This window comes from Orbicella franksi, chromosome 2 (assembly GCF_964199315.1).
Source record: "Orbicella franksi chromosome 2, jaOrbFran1.1, whole genome shotgun sequence".
NCBI lineage: Eukaryota > Metazoa > Cnidaria > Anthozoa > Scleractinia > Merulinidae > Orbicella > Orbicella franksi.
In genome coordinates, this window is record NC_138146.1 from 8,213,993 (window position 1) to 8,219,992 (window position 6,000).

Genomic DNA, 6,000 nt, shown 5'->3' on the forward strand with positions numbered 1-6,000 from the left:
ACCTAAATTGTTTCAACCTTGCTTTAGCCAGAATTCATTTCATGCCATGACTGAGTGACCCACTCGTGTATGATTCGTGATGACAAAGTTCATTCAAAAGCTTTTGTCTAAATAAAAGAAGTTACTTTGTATAATATAGGGTTACTTGAATTTGATTACTCACCAAATAATTTTGTATACAGCTAATCTGCCCTTTGAATTTTTCCCTGTTGAAACATCTACAGTAAGACTTTCTTTTAGCTCCAGATCTTCGCCAAGAATAACATGTTTCTCATTAATGACACTCACGCTGTTTTCTTCTAGTCACAGGACCGCAGAAAAAACCATTTTGATATAATTTTGGACGTGAAATCTACTAATACGCACGAGCGATCAACCGTTAACGCTAAATTCAAAGATGGGCGCCAAAAGAGAATGACTAACGCGATCTTTGTCACGCTCAGTCACGAGAATAGTCACGTGAAAATTCGCGTGCTGTGATTGGTTCAGTTGATCAATTGAGGAGAGAATGGAAACTGGAGAAGAAGGAGAGAGAGACTGGCAACAAGGTTGCCAGACCAGTCGCTTTCCACAGTAACTCTGCTTCCCTTTCCACGCTGTGTTGGTGGTCTTTTGAAAGATGGGTCTTGCTTCAAAAGGAAAAAACTACACAAACTTTTTACGAAGAAATCGAGGAAACTGGAACGTACTTTAACTAGTTGATCTGTTCCCGACGGTTGTCAAGATAACAAAGGATCGTGAGGCACTTAAATCAAGTTCACTGCAAAGGTAAGGAATCCAATTTTATAGGGATTTTCTGTTATGATAAGCTATAATTCTAAATAAATCAAACTAAGCAATGCATTGTGTGCTCTTTAAAAACCCCAAAAGCCGAAATTCACCTAAAAGGTTTCAGATCGACCTGAGAAAACGAGATAAATTCTGCAAAATAAGCTTAAGCTTGTTGTAAGTCCACCAAATCTATTTTGAGAGCCCACGTGTTTCAACACCCAGTCAGCACGATGCAGCAAGTAGAAATTTGCAATGCTTATCATTTTTTCCTTTGAATTATTTATAAGGATTAACATTATATGAGATCTATAGTCTTTTCAATACATCAAGATGTAGGTTTTTTTTATTTGTCATTTATTTATGTCAGTTATTTATTTGTTTCCCACTGACTCATAATCTTTTTTATTCTTTTGATTTTGTTGTGTCATGAATTAAAGTCACCGCGAGGACAAGGAAATACAAGAAACATATTGATGATCCCACTATACCCATACCAAAATCTACAAGATTTGACCACATAAATTGCTTAAAGCAGTCTAGCTCCCAGGCTAGTTGATGTCATCTCCCTCTCTTGCATCACTTTTTCCTGGAGATCATTTCCAGCACCATGAACAGAACACCTCAGAGTTTTCGGCTCGCCTGAGTGAGATGGCTGTTGACAGAAATGTTGTGGATGACTTTGATGGACTATGGAGTCAACCTTTATGCAAGAATTGAAGCTTCACAGAAGCATTTGATGAAATTGAGTTGCCTATACACTGTACCTGAAAAGACCACAGAAATACCAATTGATGTAATACACACAACAACTCAGATTTGTCCACAGACAGTGATTCAGATAATGATGTTGAAGTTTCTAGTTCTGACTCCTCTGAAGAAATTGAGAACTCTGACACTGACGGCCATTCACTGGACTCCCCTGATGAAAGTGAAACTAATTGTTCACAAGAAAAGAACATTTTCTGCCAAAGAATATGCCTGTATGGCTATTCTGGCCTTAATTTCAAGACATTGTATGACAATGAGAGGCTGCTAAAGATATCCTTGTTTTAATGAAACTATGGGTAATTTGTCCAGAGAATGTCACAGTACAGTTTTGCAAATTTACAGCAAGTGTGTGGAAACTGTGACCTTTTCATTTCTGACATCTGTGAGAGATGTCTTCCTCTTTTTCCTAAAGTCATAACGGATCAAGTCAAAAATTGTTCAACAGTGGGCTGTGATGGGTATGTGTGTGAATCTACAATTATATTAAATATATACATGCATATATCTACTTTTGGTTTTATTGAAATTGTAAATAATATATATACATTTATGCTGACAGGAATTTTTTGCCTAATCTATTTATCAGATCTGAGAGCATCCATTTTTCTATCAGTTAAACTCTGGGTGTTTGATTTAAGGGTCTATACGGGCACATATACACTAACAAATCAGGTTGGATCTAAAAAGCAATGTTATGAGTGCTATAGTTTTATGTTGAGTTGTCAGACTTAAACTGGAATTAATATAGTAACATTTGTTTGGAAATAATTACCTTGGAGCTTGACAACAATAAAAAGGTATGGAACTCCAGGGAAACGATCCTGTTGATTTTTACTAATTCACAGAAACTGATTCATGCACTGAGTTCATCTTTAATTTTGACATTTTGGGAAATTTATAGAAATTTCAAACACAATATTTCATGTGTTTTAGCTGTTCCCAAAAATTCCCAGTCATACTTTTCACTATTCCCAAATATTCCCAGAAATTCCAAGGTCTTGGATTAAGCATAATTTGCATGGCTTGGAATAACTTGGAATTCCTAGGAATTCCCAATAATTCCCAGTCATACTTCCTCTATTCCCAAATATTCCCAGAAATTCCAAGGTCTTGGATAAAGTATAATTTGCATGTCTTGGAATAACTTGGAATTCCTAAGAATTCCTAGGAATTCCTAGGAATTCCCAGACTACTGGGAATTTATTTCGCAGGGGTGAGTGCTGGCAACACAGAACACCTGGGGGGGGGGGGGGGGGTTTGGGGGTACTCCCAGAAAAATTGGGTGGGGTGTGTGGCGTGCCTCCCAAAACCCTGACCCTATTTATGACCAAAATCTGCGATATTCCCTATCCTATTTATGACCTAACCAAAAATTCGCAACCCTAATTATGACCTGACCCTAAAATCAATACCCTGTTTCAGACCTGCATTAAAATTAGTTCCTTAGTTCAGACCAATGTTAAATTACCGTAAACATAATTTGTGAAGGGCTTTTATTGATTTTCTTTTCGATAATGATGAAAAAGTGGCTTCTTGTTAAAAACATACCCATTTCAAGGCTAGAGTGCAAAAACCATACCCTATTTATGACCAAAATGTCCAAAATCAGCTAAAATCAATACCCTATTTATGACCAAAACAGCTGAAAAACCATACCCTTTGGGGCCACACATACATGTACCTATATAGCCCATATAAGGGAGTACCCCCCACCCCACCCCCCCGGCGCAGAACACAGTTACAAATTTCGTAGGAGGGAAGAAAAACTGTCACATTGAATAACTGATCGGAAAGTGTTTGTAAGAATCATTTACTTTGGGGTTTGCCAAAAGACTGCAAGATTCCCCTAAAAAAATACAGTTATGGTTCAAACTAAAATGCAAATTAAATACAAATTTAAGATATATTTATTCCCAGGGGTAGCTACTTATCAAGATGTATTCTTTCATCTGACCCATCAGCTGCTTCAACTCTGCTCGCTTAAATGATCCTTCTGCCTTCGTGAAGCCTTTTATTTCGAGTAATAAGTTAAATTTGGGTAATTTTCATTTCCACTGATGCTCAAAAACTATACATTTTCTGCATTAGGTGTCTCAAACATGATTTTGCTGATTCAAAGATAAATTCATCTTGTCCATTTATAGTCAAAACTTTGTGTAGGAATTCCAGACATTGTTATCTCATTCTTTCATTGTTTGCTTTCGTAGTGCCACGCTCGAAATTTATACCCCTCGCAAGGCTCAAACAAGTATTAATGGAGATAATCAGAGCAATTTCATCCAATTAATGTAATACCTCTTGGGAGTAAGAGAGAAACTGGAGAAACACTTTACCAACATGCAATTTGCCCATTATGAAGTTCATCCAAGGATGAAATAATTACCTCAACTTTTCTTCCAAAAAAAATGCAAAGTAAGAGCAAATAAACTTACGTACTCACGAATTTTCTCATGCGTATTACTTAAGTGAGCTAAAAATATATGTTGCATGTTTTCTCTCAAAAACACGGTATTTCAACACGTCATCGAAATGCTGAAACTGCAAACATTTTACAGTAATTGGACAGTGCATGCTTGTAATTTTTTTAATGGAGATCTCTGGTCATCACTGGTTTAGTTATTAAAAAAGAAGATTATTCATTAAGAGCCATTGTTGATTTCACGCTAAGAAATAATGGCATTCCAGTTAAAGCTGTCTGCTGGGGTAGGCCACAACGAAGGTTTCTTGCAGTGTACACGTTGGAATATGACCCTCCAATTCACTGAGAACCAATTCCAGATACCGCCTTAGTTATGATACCTATCTAGTAAATATTCATTCAATGACTTAATTTTCACGTCTGGTTTATTTAGCAGAGATGACAAATTGTTCGGAGGACAGGATATGAGAAAAGGATACATATAAACGCCCAAATTCAAAAATTTCGACACTAAAAGCCGCGATTTCCAAACAAATAAATAAGTGCTTGCACTTCGAATTATGTACACGCCAGAGATCTAAGCCATGGCGAGTGTTTTTATTGGCTTTGAGCCTTGAAATGGCCCCGATTCCCGAGAACACTAATGCTAGCACATGTTGCAAACTCCCTCTTGTAATTGAAAGCTACTTTAAAACAATTACAGGAGATGATCGGGAGATACATGTCACTAATCTGTGTAAAGGAAGGTGCTAGAACAAGGCTTAAAATAATTGGAAGTGTGCTGAAAACTGCAGGCTTCCCTCCCCCCGCGTGCGTGACAGGGTTAAAATGAACTTGACTGCATTGTAAACTGCACCACATTATATGACTGGCACAGGGTGGAAAAATGCTTTGTCTCGAAATCAAAGACGACTTATTCTGTTATCATTCTAATACAAGGTTACAGTACCACTTTATCGAGGGATGAATATCAAGTGCCGAATTCTTCGAAAATTGACTCAATGCTAGTTGAAATTCCTGACTGAAAGAAAAGGATCCCTTACCTGATAACAACAGTGATACAATGACAAACAAAACTGCAGCCCTCATATCGACAAACTTTGCGCTCGTCTTCCAAACCCTGTTTGAAAACGTATTCGGGGTATGTTTGCGGTGGAAGGATTATGTCAATCAACGCGTAATCGAGAGGCACTGGGCTCCCAGTGGAAACATGAAAAAAGCCATTTGTCTGGAGCTAATGGTGTTAAAACCCAGGTAAACAACTGGAACTTTAAAATCACCGCACTCGTGTCATGTAAAGACTTCTGGGTGAACAAAATAAATCTTACCTCTATGTATCTTTCCCGAGGTTTAGATTTCCTCACCAATTATTATAATTTTTTTTTTTTTTTTTTTTTTTTTTAAATCTGGAAAAGTAGCATGGGCCAATGCATCACAGAGTGGTCAGTATACTTTAACAGTTATCTGGTGATCTGCAAAATTGTCAGAGTTCTTAACGCAATGAGGAGGATTTTGTGCTTGTAGCAGCGAGACTCACTGTTTAAGTGCACCTTGGGATGCCCGATTGTGGCATTGTTTGAATATTTTATCAGTACTTGATATTTTTTGCACAATATTCGTCATATTTTACAGCAGATGTTGTGAGCTTGCCACAACAAGCCCAAAAATTGACAACAAACAGCATTTTGTCATTATAAAACCTGATACTTTTTTGCAACAAAATGATCACTTTATACCTTGATGAAAATTCGCTATCATTTTTTATAATTTTTTTTTTGCAATTAATTACTGTTACTAAGTTTTTTCTATACACATGTACACATGTAAAATAGGTAGGGAAATAGATTCTCACATAATCGGCTCGTTTGTCGTGAACTTAACTTCAATAAGAGCGTCTATAGTTCTTGGCCCACGTTTTAAGTATTTATCCACTTAATCATTAAATCATCCAAAAATAGTTCCAATCAACTCTTTCCTAGCGTCAAGATGACATTTTAATTGCATCCTCTCACAACTCAATGGTTTAAAAAACATAGATAACT

The 6,000-nt window shown here is 36.9% G+C and overlaps 1 pseudogene; it reads right to left on the minus strand.

The window, feature by feature from the left end:
- Window positions 1-5,047, minus strand: part of LOC145479934 (ovomucoid-like) — a 7,787-nt pseudogene extending 2,740 nt beyond the window's left edge.
- Window positions 5,048-6,000: the final 953 nt, after the last annotated feature.